Source organism: Rhinopithecus roxellana, chromosome 12 (assembly GCF_007565055.1).
Source record: "Rhinopithecus roxellana isolate Shanxi Qingling chromosome 12, ASM756505v1, whole genome shotgun sequence".
NCBI classification, from domain to species: Eukaryota; Metazoa; Chordata; class Mammalia; order Primates; family Cercopithecidae; genus Rhinopithecus; species Rhinopithecus roxellana.
The window spans coordinates 134979569-135001344 of record NC_044560.1 but is presented as its reverse complement, the minus strand read 5'-3'; positions in this window follow the sequence as shown (position 1 = coordinate 135001344).

Below are 21776 nucleotides of genomic sequence, written 5' to 3'. Positions count from 1 at the left end.
CAATGTGATCCAAAGGAGCCCTTCTCAGTTTCCTCAAAGACAGTGTTAATGGACTGCTCCACGAAACATAATTGTAACTCTGTGAGATGAATTCACACATCACCAAGAAGTTTCTAAGAAAGCTTCTTTCTGGTTTTCAACTGTGGATATTTCCTTTGTCAAGCTAAGGTTGATTGCGCCATGAAGTATCTAATTGCAGATTTCCAGAAAACTGTGCTAACAAACTGATCACTGAAGAGAAACGTGTAACTCTGTGAGTTGCATTCACACATGGCAATGCAGTTTCTCAGAAAGCTTCTCTTTAGTTATTATGTGAGGATATTTCCTTTTTCACCATAGCCCTCAAAGTGCTCCCAAATATACCTTTTCAGAATCCAGGACAACAGTGTTAGCAAACGGGTCCAAGAAGGGAAAGGTGGAACTCTTTGTGATGAAGTAACACATCAGAAAGCAATCTCTCAGAAAGTTTCTCTGGAGTTATTATATGAAGATATTTCCTTTTTCACCATGGGGCCCTACGGGCTCCCTAATATCTCTTTCCAGATTCCACGAAAAGAGTGTTAGCAAACTGCTTCCTGAAGTCTAAGTTATAAGTCTGTGAGATGAACTCACAGATCAGAAAGAAGTTTCTCAGAAAGCTTCTTTCACGTTTTGAACGTATGAAATTTCCTTTATCAGCGTAGGCCTCATTGCGATCCAAGTAAGCCCTTCTCAGGTTCCTCAAAGACAGTGTTAATGGACTGCTCCACGAAACATAAGTGTAACTCTGTGAGATGAATTCACACATCACCAAAAAGATTCTAATAAAGCTTCTTTCTAGTTTTCGTCGGTGCATATATCCTTTGTCACTGTAATGTTCATTGCGCTATAAGTATCTAATTGCAGATATCAAGAAAACTGTGATCACAAACTGATCACTGAAGAGAAACGTGTAACTCTGTGAGATGCATTCAAACATGGCAATGCAGTTTCTCAGAAAGCTTCTATTTAGTTATTATGTGAGGACATTGCCTTTTACACCATAGCCCTCAATGTGCTCCAAATATACCTTTGCAGAATGCACGACAATAGTGTTAGCAAACTGTTCCAAGAAGGGAACGGTGGAACTCTGTGTGATGAAGGAACACATCAGAAAGCAATCTCTCAGAAAGTTTCTCCGTAGTTATTAGGTGAGGATATTTCCTTTTTCACCATGGTACCCTATGCGCTCCCAAATATCACTTTGCAGATCCCAAGAAAAGAGTGTTAGCAAACTGCTTCCTGAAGTCTAAGTTATAAGTAGGTGAGATGAACTCACAAATCAGAAAGAAGTTGCTCAGAAAGCTTCTTTCACGTTTTGAACGGTTGAAATTTTTTTTATCAGCGTCCGAATGAATGTCATCCAATAATGCCTTTCTCAGGTTCCTCAAAGACAGTGTTAATGGACTGCTCCACGAAACATAAGTGTAACTCTGTGAGATGAATTCACACATCACTAAGAAGTTTCAAAGACAGCTTCTTTCTGGTTTTCACCTGTGGATATTTCCTTTGTCACCGTAAGGTTCATTGCGCTTTGAAGTATCTAACTGCAGATTTCCATAAAACTGTGCTAAAAAACTGATCACTGAAGAGAAACGTGTAACTCTGTGAGTTGCATTCACACATGGCAATGCAGTTTCTCAGAAAGCTTCTCTTTAGTTATTATGTGAGGATATTTCCTTTTTCACCATAGCGCTCAAAGTGCTCGAAATATACCTTTGCAGAATCCACGACAACAGTGTTAGCAAACGGTTCCAAGAATGGAAGGGTGGAACTCTGTGTGATGAAGTAACACATCAGAAAGCAATCTCTCAGAAAGTTTCTCTGTAGTTATTATGTGAGGATATTTCCTTTTTCACCATGGGCGCCTATGGGTTCCCAAATATCACTTTGCAGATTCCACGGAAAGAGTGGTAGCAAACTGCTTCCTGAAGTCAAAGTTATAACTCTGTGAGATGAACACACAGATCAGAAAGAAGTTTAACGGAAAGCTTCTTTCACGTTTTGAACGGATGAAATTTCCTTTATCAGCGTAGTCCTCAATGCGATCCAAGGAAGCCCTTCACAGGTTCCTCAAAGGGAGTGTTAATGGACTGCTCCACGAAATATAAGTGTAACTCTGTGAGATGAATTCACACATCACCAAAAAGGTTCTAATGAAGCTTCTTTCTTGTTCTCGTCTGTGGATATATCCTTTGTCACTGTAATGTTCATTGCGCTATGAAGTATCTAATTGCACATTTCCAGAAAACTGTGTTAACAAACTGATCACTGAAGAGAAACGTGTAAGTCTGTGTGTTGCATTCACACATGGCAATGCAGTTTCTCAGAATGCTTCTCTTAAGTTATTCTGTGAGGATATTTCCTTTTTCACCATAGCCCTCAATGTGCTCCCAAATATACCTTTGCAGAATCCACGACAACACTGTTAGCAAACGGTTCCAAGAAGGGAGTGTGGAACTCCGTGTGATTAAGTAACACATCAGAGAGCAATCTCTCAGAAAGTTTCTCCACATTTATTATGTGAGGATATTTACTTTTTCACCATGGGACCCTATGGGCTCCCAAATATCACCTTACAGATTCCACGAAAAGAGTGTTAACAAACTGCTTCCTGAAGTCTAAGTTATAAGTCCGTGAGATGAACTCACAGATCAGAAAGAAGTTTCTCAGAAAGCTTCTTTCACGTTTTGAACAGATGAAATTTCCTTTATCAGTGTAGGCCTCATTGCGATCCAAGGAAGCCCTTCTCAGTTTCCTCAAAGACAGTGTTAATGGACTGCTACACGAAACACAAGTGTAACTCTGTGAGATGTATTCACACATCACCAAGAAGTTTCTAAGAAAGCTTCTTTCTAGTTTTCATCTGTGGATATTTCCTTTGTCACCATAAGGTTCATTGCGCTATGAAGTACCTAATTGCAGATTTCCAGAAAACTGTGCTAACAAACAGATCACTGAAGGGAAACCGGTAACTCTGTGAGTTGCATTCACACATCGCAATGCAGTTTCTCAGAAAGCTTCTCTTTAGTTATTATGTGCAGGATATTTCCTTTTTCACCATAGCCCTCAATGTGCTCCCAAATATACATTTGCAGAATCCACGACAACAGTGTTAGCAAACTTTTCCAAGAATGGAAGGGTGGAACTCTTTGTGATGAAGTAACACATCAGAAAGCAATCTCTCAGAAAGTTTCTCTGTAGTTATTATGTGAGGATATTTCCTTTTTCACCATGGGCCCCTATGGGCTCCCAAATATCACTTTGCAGATCCCACGAAAAGAGGGTTAGCAGACTGCTTCCTGAAGTCCAAGTTATAAGTCTGTGAGATGAACTCACAGATCAGAAAGAAGTTTCTCAGAAAGCTTCTTTCACGTTTTGAACGGATGAAATTTCCTTTATTAGCGTAGGAATGAATGTGATCCAAGGAAGCCCTTCTCAGGTTCCTCAAAGACAGTGTTTATGGACTGCTCCACGAATCATAAGTGTAACTCTGTGAGATGAATTCACACATCACCAAGAAGTTTCTAAGAAAGCTTCTTGCTAGTTGTCAACTGTGGATATTTCCTTTGTCATCGTAAGGTTCATTACACTACGAAGTATCTAATTGCAGATTTCCATAAAACTGTGCTAACAAACTGATCACTGAAGGGAAACGTGTACCTCAGTGAGTTGCATTCACACATGGCAATGCAGTTTTTCAGAAAGTTTCTCTTTAGTTACTATGTGAGGATATTTCCTTTTTCACCATGGCCCTCAAAGTGCTCCCAAATACACCTTTGTGAATCCACGACAACAGTTTTAACAAACGGTTCCAGGAAGTGAAGGGTGGAAGTCGGTGTGATGAAGTAACACATCAGAAAGCAATCTCTCCGAAAGTTTCTCTGTACTTATTATGTGAGGATATTTCCTTTTTCACCCTTGGCCCCTATGGGCTCTCAAATATCATTTTGCAGATACCACGAAAAGAGTGTCATCAAGATGCGTGCTGAAGTCTAAGTTATAAGTGTGTGAGATGAACTCACAGATCAGAAAGAAGTTTCTCAGAAAGCTTCTTTCACGTTTTGAACGGATGAAATTTCCTGTGTCAGCATAGGCCTCAATGCGATCGAAGGAAGCCCTTCTCAGGTTCCTCAAAGACAGTGTTAATGTACTGCTCCACGAAACATAAGTGTAACTCTTTGAGATGAATTCACACATCACCAAGAAGTTTCTAAGAAAGATTCTTTCTAGTTTCCATCTGCGGATAGTTCCTTCGTCACCGTAAGGTTGATTGCGCTATGAAGTATCTAATTGCAGATTTCCAGAAAACTGTGCTAACAAACTGATCACTGAAGAGAAACGTGTAACTCTGTGAGTTGCATTCACACATGGAAAAGCAGTTTCTCAGAAAGCTTCTCTTTAGTTATTATGTGAGGATATTTCCTTTTACACCATAGCACTCAATATGCTCCCAAATATACCTTTGCAGGATCCACGACAACAGTGTTAGCAAACGGTTCAAGAAAGGAAGGGGGGAACTCAGTGTGATGAAGTAACACATCAGAAAGCAATCTCTCATAAAGTTTCTCCATAGTTATTATGTGAGGATATTTCCATTTCACCATGGGACCCTATGGACTCCCATATATCACTTTCCACATTCCACGAAAAGAGTGTTAGCAAACTGCTTCCTGAAGTCTAAGTTATAAGTCTGTGAGATGAACTCACAGATCAGAAAGAAGGTTCTCAGAAAGATTCTTTCACGTTTTGAACGGATGAAATTTCGTTTATCAGCGTAGGCCTCAATGCGATCCAAGGAAGCGCTTCTCAGGTTCCTCAAAGACAGTGTTAATGGACTTCTCCACGAAATATAAGTGTAACTCTGTGAGATGAATTCACACATCACCAAGAAGTTTCTAAGAAAGCTTCTTTCTTGTTTTCATCTGTGGATATTTCCTTTGTCCCCGTAAAGTTCACTGCGCTATGAAGTATCTAAGTGCAGATTTCCAGAAAACTGTGCTAACATACTGATCACTGAAGAGAAACGTGTAACTCTGTGTGTTGCATTCACACATGGCAATGCAGTTTCTCAGAAAGCTTCTCTTTCGTTATTATGTGAGGATATTTCCTTTTTCACCATAGCCCTCAATGTGCTCCCAAATACACCTTTGTAGAATCCACGACAACAGTGTTAGCACACTGTTCCAAGAAGGGAAGGGTGGAACTCTGTGTGATGAAGTAAAACATCAGAAAGCAATCTCTCAGAAAGTTTCTCCATAGTTATTATTTGAGGATATTTCCTTTCTCACCATGGGACCCTATGGTCTCCCAAATATCACTTTGCAGATTCTACGAATAGAGTGTTAGCAAACTGCTTCCTGAAGTCTAAGTTATAAGATTGTGAGATGAACACACAGATCAGAAAGAAGTTTCTCAGAAAGCTTCTTTCACGTTTTGAACGGATGAAATTTCCTTTATGAGCGTAGGCCTCAATGTGATCCAAAGAAGGTCTTCTCAGGTTCCTCATGACAGTGTTAATGGACTGCTCCATGAAACATAAGTGTGACTCTGTGAGATGAATTCACACATCACCAAGAAATTTCGAAGAAAGCTTCTTTCTCGTTTTCATCTGTGGATATATCCTTTTTTTTTTTTTTTTTTTTTTTTTTTTTGAGACGGAGTCTCGCTCTGTCGTCCAGGCTGGAGTGCAGTGGCCGGATCTCAGCTCACTGCAAGCTCCGCCTCCTGGATTTACGCCATTCTCCTGCCTCAGCCTCCCGAGTAGCTGGGACTACAGGCGCCCGCCACCTCGCCCGGCTAGTTTTTTGTATTTTTTAGTAGAGACGGGGTTTCACCGGGTTAGCCAGGATGGTCTCGATCTCCTGACCTCGTGATCCGCCCGTCTCGGCCTCCCAAAGTGCTGGGATTACAGGCTTGAGCCACCGCGCCCGGCCGGATATATCCTTTGTTGCTGTAATGTTCATTGCGCTATGAAGTATCTAATTGCAGATTTCCAGAAAAATGTGCTAACATACTGATCACAGAAGAGAAACGTGTAACTCTGTGAGTGGCATTCACATGTGGCAATGCAGTTTCTCAGAAAGCTTCTCTTTAGTTATTATGTGAGGATATTTCCTTTTTCACCATACCTTCAATGTGCTCCCAAATATACCTTTGCAGAATCCACGACAACAGTGGTAGCAAACGGTTCCAAGAAGGGAGGGGTGGAACTCTGTGTGATGAAGTAACACATCAGAAAGCAATCTCTCAGAAAGATTTTTCCATGGTTATTATGTGAATGTATTTCCTTTTTCACCATGGTCCCTTATTGGCTCCCAAATGTCACTTTGCAGATCCCACGAAAAGAGTGTTAGCAAACTGCTTCCTGAAGTCTAAGTTATAAGTCTGTGAGATGAACACACAGATCAGAAAGAAGTTTCTCACAAAGCTTCTTTCACGTTTTGAACGGATGAAATTTCCTTTATGACCGTAGGACTCAATGTGATACATAGAAGCCCTCTAAGGTTCCCCAAAGACAGTGTTAATGGACTGCTCCACGAAACATAATTGTAACCCTGTGAGATGAATTCACACATCACCAAGAAGTTTCTAAGAAAGCTTCTTTCTAGTTTTCATCTGTGGATATTTCCTTTGTCAACATAAGTTCATTACGCTATGAAGTATCTAATTGCAGATTTCCAGAAAACTGTGCTAACAAACTGATCACTGAAGAGAAACGTGTAACTCTGGGAGTTGCATCCTCACATGGCAATGCAGCTTCTCAGAAAACTTCTCTTTAGTTATTATGTGAGAATATTTCCTTTTTCACCATAGCCCTCAATGTGCTCCCAAATATACCTTTGCAGAATCCACGACAACAGTGTTAGCAAACGGTTCCAACAACTGAATTGTGGAACTCTGTGTGATGAAGTAACACATCAGAAAGCAAACTCTCAGAAAGTTTCTCCATAGTTATTATGTGAGGATATTTCCTTTTTCACCATGGACCAGAGGGGCTCCCAAATATCACTTTCCAGAGTCCACGAAAAGAGTGTTAGCAAACTGCTTCCTGATGTCTAAGTTATAAGTCTGGGAGATGAACTCACAGATCAGAAAGAAGTTTCTCACAAAGCTTCTTTCACGTTTTGAACGCATGATATTTCCTTTATCAGAGTAGGCCTCAAAGCGATCCAAGGAAGCCCTTCTCAGGTTCCTCAAAGACAGTGTTAATGGACTGCTCCACGAAACATAAGTGTAACTCTGTGAGATGAATTCACACATCACCAAGAAGTTTCTAAGAAAGCTTCTTACTAGTTTTCATCTGTGGATATTTCCTTTGTCACCGTAAGGTTCATTGCGCTATGAAGTATCTAACTGCAGATTTCCAGAAAACTGTGCTAACAAACTGATCACTGAAGAAAAACGTGTAACTCTGTGAGTTGCCTTCACACATAGCAATGCAGTTTCTCAAACAGCTTCTCTTTAGTTATTATGTGAGGATATTTCCTTTTTCACCATAGCCCTCAATGGGCTCCCAAATATATCTTTGCAGAATCCACGACAACATTGTTAGCAAACTGTTCCAAGAAGGGACGGGTGGAACTCTCTGTGATGAAGTAACACATCAGAAAGCAATCTCTAAGAACGTTTCTCCATAGTTATTATGTGAGGATATTTCCTTTATCACCATGGGACCCTAAGGGCTACCAAATATCACTTTCCAGATTCCACGAAAAGAGTGTTAGCAAACTGCTTCCTGAAGTCTAAGTTATAAGTCTGTGAGATGAACTCACAGATCAGAAAGAAGTTTCTCAAAATCTTCTTTCACTTTTTGAACGGATGAATTTTCCTTTATCAGCGTAGGCTTCAAAGCGATCCAAGGAAACCCTTCTCAGGTTCCTCAAAGACAGTGTTAATGGACTACTCCACGAAACATAAGTGTAACTCTGTGAGATGAATTCACACATCACCAAGAAGTTTCTAAGAAAGCTTCTTACTAGTTTTCATCTGTGGATATTTCCGTTGTCACCGTAAGGTTCTTTGCGCTATGAAGTATCTAATTGCAGATTTCCAGAAAACTGTGCTAACAAACTGATCACTGAAGAGAAACGTGTAACTCTGTGCGTTGCATTCACACATGGCAATGCAGTTTCTCAGAAAGCTTCTCTTTAGTTATTATGTGAGGATATTTCCTTTTTCACCGTAGCCCTCAATGTGCTCCCAAATATACCTTTGCGGAATCCAGGACAAAAGTGTTGGCAAACTGTCCCAAGACAGGGAAGGTTGGAACTCTGTGTGATGAAGTAACACATCAGAAAGCAATCTCTCAGAAAGTTTCTCTGTAGTTATTATGTGAGGATATTTCCTTTTTCACCATGGGCCCCTATGGGCTCCCAAATATCACTTTCCAGATTCCACGAAAAGTGTGTTAGCAAACTGCTTATTGAAGTCTAAGTTATCAGACTGTGAGATGAACTCACAGATCAGAAAGAAGTTTCTCAGAAAGCTTCTTTCACGTTTTGAACAGATGAAATTTCCTTTATCAGCGTAGGCCTCAAGGCGATCCAAGGAAGCCCTTCTCAGGTTCCTCAAAGACAGTGTTAATGGACTGCTCCACGAATCATAAGTGTAACTCTGTGAGATGAATTCACACATCACCAAGAAGTTTCTAGGAAAGCTTCTTCCTACTTTTCATCTGTGGATATTTCCCTTGTCAACATAAGGTTCATGGCGCTAGGAAGTATCTAATTGCAGATTTCCAGAAAACTGTGCTAACAAACTGATCACTGAAGAGAAACGTGTAACTCTGTGAGTTGCATTCACACATGGCAATGCAGTTTCACAGAATGCTTCTCCATAGTTATTATGTGAGGATATTTCCTTTTTCACCATAGCCCTCAATGTGCTCCCAAATATACCTTGGCAGAATCCATGACAACAGTGTTAGCAAACGGTTCCAAGAATGGAATGGTGGAACTCTGTGTGATGAAGTACCACTTCAGAAAGCAATCTGTCAGAAAGTTTCTCTGTAGTTATTATGTGAAGATATTTACTTTTTCACCATGGGCCCCTATGGGCTCCCAAATATCACTTTCCAGATTCCACGAAAAATGTGTTAGCAAACTGCTTCCTGAAGTCTAAGTTATAAGTCTGTGAGATGAACACACAGATCAGAAAGAAGTTTCTCAGAAAGCTTCTTTCACCTTTTGAACGGATGAAATTTCCTTTATCAGCGTAGGCCTCAATGTGATCCAAAGAAGCCCTTCTCAGGTTCCTCAAAGACAGTGTTAATGGACTGCTCCACGAAAAATAAGTGTAACTCTGTGAGATGAATTCACACATCACCAAAAAGGTTCTAAGAAAGCTTCTTTCTAGTTTTCATTTGTCGATATTTCCTTTGTCATTGTATGTTCATGCGCTATGAAGTATCTAATTGCAGATTTCCAAAAAATGGTGCTAACAAACTGATCACTGAAGACAAACGTGTAACTCTGTGAGTTGCATTCACACATGGCAATTCAGATTCTCAGAAAGCTTCTCTTTAGTTATTATGTGAGGATATTTCCTTTTTCACCATAGCCCTCAATGTGCTCCCAAATATACCTTTGCAGATTCCATGACAACAGTGTTTGCAAACGGTTCCAAGAAGGGAAGGTTGGAATTCTGTGTGATGAAGTAACACATCAGAAAGCAATTTCTCAGATTGTTTCTCTGTAGTTATTATGTGAGGATATTTCCTTTTTCACCATGGACCCCTATGGGCTCCCAAATATCACTTTCCAGATTCCACGAAAAGAGTGTTAGCAAACACTTCCTGAAGTCTACGTTATAATTCTGTGAGATGAACTCACAGATCAGAAAGAGGTTTCTCAGAAAGCTTCTTTGACGTTTTGAACGGATGAAATTTCCTTTATCATCGTAGGCCTCAATGGGATCCAAAGAAGCCGTTCTCAGGTTCCTCAAAGACAGTGTTAATGGACGGTTCCACGAAACATAAGCGTAACTCTGTGAGATGAATTCACACATCACCAAGAAGCTTCTAAGAAAGCTTCTTTCTGGTTTTCATCTGTGATATTTCCTTTGTCACCGTAAGGTTAATGGCGCTATGAGGTATCTAATTGCAGATTTCCAGAAAACTGTGCTAACAAACTGATCACTGAAGAGAAACGTGTAACTCTGTGAGTTGCATTCACACATGGCAATGCAGTTTCTCAGAGAGCTTCTCTTTAGTTATTATGTGAGGCTATTTCCTTTTTCACCATAGCCCTCAATGTGCTCCCAAATATTCCTTTGCAAAATCTACGACAACACTGTTAGCAAACGGTTCCAAGAAGGGAAGGGTGGAACTCTGTGTGATGAAGTAACACATCAGAAAGCAATCTCTCAGAAAGTTTCTCCATGGTTATTAAGTGAGGATATTTCCTTTTACACTTGGGCCCCTATGGTCTCCTAAATATCACTTTGCAGATTCCTCGAAAAGAGTGTTAGCAAACTGCTTCCTGAAGTCTAAGTTATAAGTCTGTGAGATGAACTCACAGATCAGAAAGAGGTTTCTCAGAAAGCTTCTTTGACGTTTTGAACGGATAAAATTTCCTTTATCAGCGTAGGCCTCAATGGGATCCAAAGAAGCCCTTCTCAGGTTCCTCAAAGACAGTGTTAATGGACTGCTCCACGAAACATAAGTGTAACTCTGTGAGATGAATTCACACATCACCATGAAGTTTCTAAGAAAGCTTCTTTCTCGTTTTCATCTGTGGATATTTCCTTTGTCATTGTAATGTTCATTACGCTATGAAGTATCTAATTGCAGATTTCCAGAAAACTGTGCTAACAAACTGATCACTGAAGAGAAACGTGTAACTCTGTGAGTTGCATTCACACATGGCAATGCAGTTTCTCAGAAAGCTTCTCTTTAGTTATTATGTGAGGATATTTCCTTTTTCACCATAGCCCTCAATGTGCTCCCAAATATACCTTTGCAGAATCCACGACAACAGTGTTAGCAAACGGTTCCAAGAAGGGAAGCGTGGAACTCTGTGTGATGAAGTAACACATCAGAAAGCAATCTCTCAGAAAGTTTCTCCATAGTTATTATGTGAGGATATTTGCTTTTTCACCATTGGACCCTATGGGCTCCCAAATATCAGTTTGCAGATTCCGCGAAAAGAGTGTTAGCAAACTGCTTCCTGAAGTCTAAGTTATAAGTCTGTGACATGAACTCACAGATCAGAAAGAAGTTTCTCAGAAAGCTTCTTTCACGTTTTGAACGGATGAAATTTCCTTTATCAGCGTAGGCCTCAATGCGATCCAAGGAAGCCCTTCTCAGGTTCCTCAAAGACATTGTTAATGGACTCCTCCATGAAACATAAGTGTAACTCTGTGAGATGAATTCACACATCACCATGAAGTTTCTAAGAAAGCTTCTTTCTAGTTTTCATCTGTGGATATTTCCTTTGTCACCGTAAGGTTCACTGCACTATGAAGTATGTCATTGCAGATTTCCAGAAAACTGTGCTAAGAAACTGATCACTGAAGAGAAACGTGAAAATCTGAGTTGCATTCACACATGGCAATGCAGTTTCTCAGAAAGCTTCTCTTCAGTTATTATGTGAGAATATTTCCTTTTTCACCATAGCCCTCAAAGTACTCCCAAATATACCTTTGCAGAATCCACGACAACAGTGTTAGCAAACTGTTCGAAGAAGAGAAGGGTGGAACTCTGTGTGATGAAGTAGCACATCAGAAAGCAATCTCTCAGAAAGTTTCTCTGTACTTATTATGCGAGGATATTTCCTTTTTCACCATGGGCCCCTATGGGCTCCCAAATATCACTTTGCAGATTCCACGAAAAGAGTGTTAGCAAACTGCTTCCTGAAGCTTAAGTTATAAGTCTATGAGATGAACTCACAGATCAGAAAGAAGTTTCTCACAAAGCTTCTTTCACGTTTTGAACAGATGAAATTTCCTTTATCAGCATAAGCCTCAATGCGATCCAAGGAAGCCCTTCTCAAGTTCCTCAAAGACAGTGTTAATGGACTGCTCCATGAAACATAAGTGTAACTCTGTGAGATGAATTCACACATCACCAAGAAGTTTCTAAGAAAGCTTCTTTCTAGTTTTCATCTGTGGATATTTCCTTTGTCACTGCAAGGTTCATTGCGCTATGAAGTATCTATTTGCAGATTTCCAGAAAACTGTGCTAACAAACTGATCACTGAAGAGAAACGTGTAACTCTGTGAGTTGCATTCACACATGGCAATGCAGTTTCTCAGGAAGCCTCTCTTTAGTTATTATGTGAGGATATTTCCTTTTTCACCATAGCCCTCAAAGTGCTCCCAAATATACCTTTGCAGAATCCACGACACAGTGTTAGCAAACGGTTAGAAGAAGGGAGGTTGGAACTCTGTGTGATGAAGTCACACATCAGAAAGCAATCTCTCAAAAAGTTTCTCTCTAGTTATTATGTGAGGATATTTCCTTTTTCACCATGGAACCCTAAGGGCTCCCAAATATCACTTTGCAGATTCCACGAAAAGAGTGTTAGCAAACTGCTTCCTGAAGTCTAAGTTATAAGTCTGTGAGATGAACACACAGATCAGAAAGAAGTTTCTCAGAAAGCTTCTTTCACGTTTTGAACGGATGAAATTTCCTTTATCAGCGTAGGCCTCAAAATGATCAAAAGAAGCCCTGCTCAGGTTCCTCAAAGACATTGTTAATGGACTGCTCCATGAAACATAAGTGTAATTCTGTGAGATGAATTCAAACAGCACCAAGAATTTTCTACGAAAGCTTCTTTCTAGTTTTCATCTGTGGATATTGCCTTTGTCACCGTAAGTTTCATTGGGCTATGAAGTATCTAATTGCAGATTTCCAGAAAACTGTGCCAACAAACTGATCACTGAAGAGAAACGTGTAACTCTGTGAGTTGCATTCACACATGGCAATGCAGTTTCTCAGGAAGCCTCTCTTTAGTTATTATGTGAGGATATTTCCTGTTTCACCACAGCCCTCAATGTGCTCCCAAATACACTTTTGCAGAATCCACGACAACAGTGTTAGCAAACTGTTCCAAGAAGGGAAGGGTGGATCTCTGTGTGATGAAGTAACACATTAGAAAGCAATCTCTCAGAAATTTTCTCTGTAGTTATTATGCGAGAATATTTCCCTTTTCACCATGGCCCCTAAGGGCTCTCAAATATCACTTTGCAGATTCCAAGAAAAGAGTGTTAGGAAACTGCTTCCTGAAGTCTAAGTTATAAGTCTGTGAGATGAACTCACAGATCAGAAAGAAGTTTCTCAGAAAGCTTCTTTCACGTTTTGAAGAGATGAAATTTCCTTTATCAGCGTAGGAATCAATGCGATCCAAGGAAGCCCTTCTCAGGTTCCTCAAAGACAGTGTTGATGGATTCCTCCACGAAACATAAGTGTAACTCTGTGAGATGAATTCACACATCACTAAGAAGTTTCTAAGAAAGCTTCTTTCTGGTTTTCATCTGTGGATATTTCCTTTGTCACCGTAATGTTCATTGCGCTATGAAGTACCTAATTGCAGATTTCCAGAAAACTGTGCTAACAAACTGATCACTGAAGAGAAACTTGTAACTCTGTGAGTTGCATTCACACATGGCAATGCAGTTTCTCAGTTTCTCTGAAAGCTTCTCTTTAGTTATTTTGTGAGGATATTTCCTTTTCACCATAGCCATCAATGTGCACCCAAATAAACCTTTGCAGTATCCACGACAACATTGTTAGCAAACAAGTCCAAGAAGGAAAGGGTGGAACTCTGTGTGATGCAGTAACACATCAGAAAGCAATCTCTCAGAAAGTTTCTCCATAGTTATTATGTGAAGATATTTACTTTTTCACCATGAGCCCCTAAGGGCTCCCAAATATCACATTGCAGATTCCACGAAAAGAGTGTTAGCAAACTGCTTCCAGAAGTGTAAGTTATAAGTCTGTGAGATGAACTCACAGATCAGAAAGAAGTTTCTCGGAAAGCTTCTTTCACGTTTTGAATGGATGAAATTTCCTTTATCAGCGTAGGCCTCTATGCGATCCAAGGAAGCCCTTCTCAGGTTCCTCAAAGACAGTGTTAACGGACTGCTCCACCAAACATAAGTGTAACTCTTTGAGATGAATTCACACATCACTACGAAGTTTCTAAGAAAGCTTCTTTCTGGTTTTCATCTGTGGATATTTCCTTTGTCATTGTAATGTTCATTGCGCTATGAAGAATCTAATTGCAGATTTCCAGAAAACTGTGCTAACAAACTGATCACTGAAGAGAATCGTGTAACTCTGTGAGTTGCATTCACACATGGCAATGCAGTTTTCAGAAAGCTTCTCTTTAGTTATTATGTGAGGATATTTCCTTTTTCACCATAGCCCTCAATGTGCTCCCAAATATACCTTTGCAGAATCCACGACAACAGTGTTAGCAAACGGTTCCAAGAAGGGAAGGGTGGAATTCTGTGTGATGAAGTAACAACACATCAGAAAGCAATCTCTCAGAAAGATTCTCCGTAGTTATTATGTGAGGATATTTCCTTTTTCACCATGGGACCCTAAGGGTCCCAAATATCACTTTGCAGATTCCACGAAAAGAGTGTTAGCAAACTGCTTCCGGAACTCAAAATTAAAAGTCTGTGAGATGAACTCACAGATCAGAAAGAAGTTTCTCAGAAAGCTTCTTTCACGTTTTGAACGGAAGAAATTTCGTTTAGCAGCGTAGACCTCAAGGCGATCCAAGGAAGCCCTTCTCAGTTTCCTCAAAGACAGTAAAAATGGACCGCTCCACGAAACATAAGTGTAACTCTGTGAGATGAATTCACACATCACCAAGAAGTTACTAAGAAAGCTTCTTTCTAGTTTTCATCTGTGGATATTTCCTTTGTCACAGTAAGGTTCATTGCGCTATGAAGTATCTAATTGCAGATTTCCAGAAAACTGTGCTAACAAACTGATCACTGAAGAGAAACGTGTAACTCTGTGAGTTGCATTCACACATGGCAATGCAGTTTCTCAGAAAGCTTTTCTTTAGTTATTATGTGAGGATATTTCCTTTTTCACCATAGCCCTCAATGTGCTCCCAAATATACCTTTGCAGTATCCACGACAACCTTGTTAGCAAGCGGTTCCAAGAATGGAAGTGTGGAACTCTCTGTGATGAAGTAACACATCAGAAAGCAATCTCTCAGAAAGTTTCTCCATAGTTATTATGTGAGGATATTTCCTTTTTCACCATGGGCCCCTATGGGCTTCCAAATATCGCTTTCCAGATTCCACGAAAAGAGTGTTAGCAAACAGCTTCCTGAAGTCTAAGTTAAAAGTCTGTGAGATGAACTCACAGATCAGAAAGAAGTTTCTCAGAAAGATTCTTTCACGTTTTGAACGGATGAAATTTCCTTTATCAGCATAGGCCACAATGCGATCCAAGGAAGCCCTTCTCAGGTTCCTCAAAGACAGTGTTAATGGCCTGCTCCACGAAACATAAGTATAACTCTGTGAGATGAATTCACACATCACCAAAAAGGTTCTAAGAAAGCTTTTTCTAGTTTTCATCTGTGGGTATATCCTTTGTCACTGTATGTTCATTGCGTTATGAACTATCTAATTGCAGATTTCCAGAAAACTGTGCTAACAAACTAATCACTGAAGAGAAACGTGTAACTCTGTGAGTTGCATTCACACATGGCAATGCAGTTTCTCAGAAAGCTTCTCTTTAGTTATTATGAGAGGATATTTTCTTTTTCACCATAGCCCTCAATGTGTTCCCAAATATACCTTTGCAGAATCCACGACAACAGTGTTAGCAAACGGTTCCAAGAAGAGAAGGGTGGAACTCTGTGTGATGAAGTCACACATCAGAAAGCAATCTCTCAGAATGTTTTTCTGTAGTTATTATGTGAGGATATATCCTTTTTCACCATGGGCCCCTACAGTCTCCCAAATATCACTTTGCAGATTCCACGAAAAGAGTGTTAACAAACTGCTTTCTGAAGTTTAAGTTAACAGACTGTGAGATGAACTCACAGATCAGAAAGACGATTCTCAGAAAGCTACTTTCCCGTTTTGAACGGATGAAATTTCCTTTATCAGCGTAGGCCTCAATGCAATCCAAGGAAGACCTTCTCAGGTTCCTCAAAGACAGTGTTAATGGACTGCTCCACGAAACATAAGTGTAACTGTGTGAGATGAATTCACACATCACCAAGAAATTTCTAAGAAAGCTTCTTTCTAGTTTCACCTGTGGATAATTCCTTTGTCACCGTAAGGTTCATTGCGCTATGAAGTATCTAATTGCAGATTTCCAGAAAACTGTGTTAAAAAACTGATCACTGAAGAGTAACGTGTAACTCTGTGAGTTGCATTCACACGAGGCAATGCAATTTCTCAGAAAGCTTCTCTTTAGTTATTATGTGACGATATTTCCTTTTTCACCATAGCAATCAATGTGCTCCCAACTATACCTTTGTAGAATCCACGACAACAGTGTTAGGAAACGGTTCCAAGAATGGAAGGGTTTAACTCTGTGTGATGAAGTAACACATCTGAAAGCAATCTCTCAGAAAGTTTCTCCATAGTTCTTATGTGAGGATATTTCCTTTTTCATCATGGGACCCCAAGGGTTCCCAAATATCACTTAGCATATTCCACGAAAAGATTGTTAGCAAACTGCTTCCTGCAGTCCAAGTTATAAGTCTGTGCGATGAACTCACAGATCAGAAAGAAGTTTCTCAGAAAGCTTCTGTCACGTTTTGAAGGGATGAAATTTCCTTTATCAGCGTAGGCCTCAATGCGATCCAAGGAAGCCATTCTCACGTTCCTCAAAGACAGTGTTAATGGACTGCTCCACGAAACATAAGTGTAACTCTGTGAGATGAAATCACTCATCACAAAAAGTTTCTAAGAAAGCTTCTTTCTAATTCTTATCTGCAGATATTTCCTTTGAAACCGGAAGGTTCATTGTGCTATGAAGTATCTAATTGCAGATTTCCAGAAAACTGTGCTACCAAACTGATCACTGAAGAGAAACATGTAAGTCTGTGAGCTGCATTCACACATGGCAATGCAGTTTCTCCGAAAGCTTCTCTTTAGTTATTATCTGAGGATATTTCCTTTCTCTCCATAGCCCTCTATGTGCTCCCAAATATACCTTTGCAGAATCCACGACAACAGTGTTAGCAAACGGTTCCAAGAAGGGAAGGGTTTAACTCTGTGTGATGAAGTAACACATCAGAAAGCAATCTCTCAGAAAGTTTCTCTGTAGGTATTAGGTGAGTATATTTCCTTTTTCACCATGGACACAATGGGCTCCCAAATATCACTTTCCAGATTCCACGAAAAGAGTGTTAGCAAACTGCTTCCTGAAGTCTAAGTTATAAGTCTGTGAGATGAACACACAGATCAGAAAGAAGTTTCTCAGAAAGCTTCTTTGACGTTTTGAACGGATGAAATTTCCTTTATCAGTGTAGGCCTCAATGCGATCCAAGGGAGCCCTTCTCAGGTTCCTCAAAGACAGTGTTAATGGACTGTTCGACGAAACATAAGTGTAACTCTGTGAGATGAATTCACACATCACCAAGAAGTTTCTAAGGAAGCTTCTTTCTGGTTTTCAACTGTGGATATTTCCTTTGTCACCGTAAGGTTCATTGCGCTATGAAGTATCTAATTGCAGATTTCCAGAAAACTGTGGTAACAAACTGATCACTGAAGAGAAACTTGTAACTCTGTGAGTTACATTCACACATGGCAATGCAGTTTCTCAGAAAGCTTCTCTTTAGTTATTATGTAAGGATATTTCCTTTTTCACCATAGCCCTCAATGTGCTCCCAAATATACCTTTGCAGAAACCACGACAAATGTGTTAGCAAACGGTTTCAAGAAGGGAAGCGTGGAACTCTGTGTGATGAAGTAACACATCAGAAAGCAATCTCTCAGAAAGTTTCTGCATAGTTATTATGTGAGGATATTTCCTTTTTCACCATTGGACCCTAAGGGCTCCCAAATATCACTTTGCAGATTCCACGAAAAGAGTGTCAGCAACCTGCTTTCTGAAGTCTAAGTTATAAGTCTGTCAGATGAACACACAGATCAGAAAAAAGTTTCTAGGAAAGCTTCTTTCACGTTTTGAACGGATGAAATTTCCTTTATCAGCGTAGTCCCCAATGTGATCCAAGGAAGCCCTTCTCAGTTACCTCCAAGACAGTGTTAATGGACTGCTCCACGAAACATAAGTGTAACTCTGTGAGATGAATTCACACATCACCAAGAAGTTTCTAAGAAAGCTTCTTTCTGGTTTTCATCTGTGGATTTTTCCTTTGTCACCGTAAGGTTCATTGCACTATGAAGTATCTAATTGCAGATTTCCAGAAAACTGTGCTAACAAACTGATCACTGAAGTGAAACGTGCAACTCTGTGAGTTGCATTCACACATGGCAATGCAGTTTCTCAGAAAGCTTCCCTTTAGTTATTATTTGAAGATATTTCCTTTTTCACCATAGTCCTCAATGTGGTCCCAAATATACCTTTACAGAATCCACGACAACAGTGTTAGCAAACAGTTCCAAGAAGGGAAGTGTGGAACACTGGGTGATGAAGTAACACATCAGAAAGCAATCTCTGAGAACGTTTCTCCATAGTTATTCGGTGAGGACATTTCCTTTTTCACCATGGGCCCCTATGGACTCCCAAATATCACTTTGCAGATTCCACGAAAAGAGTGTTAGCAAACTGCTTCCTGAAGTCTAAGTTATAAGTGTGTGATATGAACACACAGATCAGAAAGGAGTTTCTCAGAAAGCTTCTTTCCAGTTTTGAACGGACGAAATTTCCCTTATCAGCGAAGGCCTCAATGCGATCCAAGGAAGCCCTTCTCAGGTTCCTCAAAGACAGTGTTAATGGACTGCTCCACGAAACATAAGTGTAACTCTGTGAGATGAATTCAAACATCACCAAGAAGTTTCTAAGAAAGCTTCTCACTAGTTTTCATCTGTGGATATTTCCTTTGTCACCGTAAGGTTCATTGTGCAATGAAGGATCTAATTGCAGATTTCCGGAAAACTGTGCTACCAAACTGATCACTGAAGTGAAACGTGTAACTCTGTGAGTTGCATTCACACATGGCAATGCAGTTTCTCAGAAAGCTTCTCTTTAGATATTATGTGAAGATATTTCCTTTTTACCATAGCCCTCAATGTGTTCCCAAATATAACTTTGCAGAATCCACGACAACTGTGTTAGCAAACTGTATTCCAAGAAGGGACGGGTGGAACTCTGTGTGATGAAATAACACATCAGAAAGCAATCTCTCAGAAAGTTTCTCCATAGTTATTATGTGAGGATATTTCGTTATCACCATGGGACCTTATGGGCTCCCAAATATCACTTTGCAGATTCCAGGAAAAGAGTGTTAGCAAACTGCTTCCTGAAGTCTAATTTATAAGTCTGTGAGATGAACTCACAGATCAGAAAGAAGTTTCTCAGAAAGCTTCTTTCACGTTTTGAACGGATGAAATTTCCTTTATCAGTGTAGGCCTGAATGTGATCGAAAGAAGCCCTTTTCAGGTTCCTCAAACACAGTGTTAATGGACTGCTCCACGAAACATAAGTGTAACTCTGTGAGATGAATTCACACATCACCAAGAAGTTTCTAAGAAAGCTTTTTTGTGGTTTTCATCTGTGGATATTTCCTTTTTCACCGTAAGGTTCATTGCGCTATGAAGTATCTAATTGCAGATTTCCAGAAAACTGTGCTAACAAGCTGAACACCGAAGACAAACGTGTAACTCTGTGAGTTGCATTCACATATGGCAATGCAGTTTCTCAGAAAGCTTCTCTTTAGTTTTTATGTAAGGATATTTCCTTTTTCACCATAGCCCTCAATGTGCTCCCAAATATAACCTTGCAGAATCCACGACAACAGCGTTAGCAAACTGTTCCAAGAAGGGAAGGGTGGAACTCTGTGTGATGAAGTAGCACATCAAAAAGCAATCTCTCAGAAAGTTTATGCTTAGTTATTATGTGAGGATATTTCCTTTTTCAACATGGGCCCCTATGCTCTCCCAAATATCACTTTGCAGATTCCACGAAAAGAGTGTTAGCAAACTGCTTCCTGAAGTCTAAGATATAAGTCTGTGAGATGAACTCACAGATCAGAAAGAAGTTTCTCAGAAACCTTCTTTCACGTTTTGAACGGATGAAATTTCCTTTATCAGCGTAGGCCTCAATACTATCCAAGGAAGCCCTTCTCAGGTTCCTCAAAGACAGTGTTAATGCACGGCTCCACGTAACATAAGTGTAACTCTGTGAGATGAATTCACACATCACCAAGAAATTTCTAACAAATCTTCTTTCTAATTTTCATCTGTGGATATATCCTTTGAAACTGTAATGTTCATTGCGCTCTGAAGTATCTAATTGCACATTTCCAGAAAACTGTGCTAACAAGCTGATCACCGAAGAGAAACGTGTAACTCTGTGAGTTGCATTCACACATGGCAATGCAGTTTCTCAGAAAGTTTCTCTTTATTTATTATGTGAAGATATTTCCTTTTTCACCATAGACCTCAAAGTGCTCTCAAATATACCTTTGCAGAATCCACGACAACAGTGTCAGCAAACTGTATTCCAAGAAGGGAAGAGTGGAACTCTGTGTGATGAAGTAACACATCAGAAAGCTATCTCTCAGAAAGTTTCTCCATAGTTATTATGTGAGGATATTTCCTTTTTCACCATGAGCCCCTATGGGCTCCCAAATATCACTTTCCAGATTCCACGAAAAGAGTGTTAGCAAGCTGCTTCCTGAAGTCTAATTTATAAGTCTGTGAGATGAACACACAGATCAGAAAGAAGTTTCTCAGAAAGCTTCTTTCACGTTTTGAACGGATGAAATTTCCTTTATCAGGCGTAGGCCTCAATGCGATCCAAGGAAGCACTTCTCAGGTTCCTCAAAGACAGTGTTAATGGACTGCTCCTCGAAACATAAGTGTAACTCTGTGAGATGAATTCACAATCACCAAGAAATTTCTAAGAAAGCTTCTTTCTTGTTTTCATCTGTGGATATTTCCTTTGTCACCGTAAGGTTCATTGCGCTATGAAGTTTCTAATTGCAGATATTCAGAAACTGTGCTAACAAACAGAACACTAAAGAGAAACGTGTAACTCTGTGAGTTGCATTCACATATGGCAATGCAGTATATCAGAAAGCTTCTCTTTAGGTATTATGTGAGGATATTTCCCTTTTCACCATAGCCTCAAAATGCTCGCAAATATACCTTTGCAGAATCCACGACAACAGTGTTAGCAAACAGTTCCAAGAAGGGAAGACTGGAACTCAGTGTGATGAAGTAACACATCAGAAAGCAATCTCTCAGAAAGTTTTCTCTGTAGTTATTATGTGAGGATATTTCTTTTTCACCATGGGCCGCTATGGCTCCCAAATATCACTTTCCAGGTTCCACGAAAAGAGTGTTAGCAAACTGCTTCCTGAAGTCTAAGTTAAAAGTCTGTGAGATGAACACACAGATCAGAAAGGAGTTTCTCAGAAAGCTTCTTTCACGTTTTGAACGGATGAAATTTCCTTTATCAGCGTAGGCCTCAATGCGATCCAAGGAAGCCCTTCTCAGGTTCCTCAAAGACAGTGTTAATGCACGGCTCCACGAAACATAAGTGTAACTCTGTGAGATGAATTCACACATCACCAAGAAGTTTCTAAGAAAGATTCTTTCCTAGTTTTCATCTGTGGACATTTCCTTTGTCACCTTAAGGTTCATT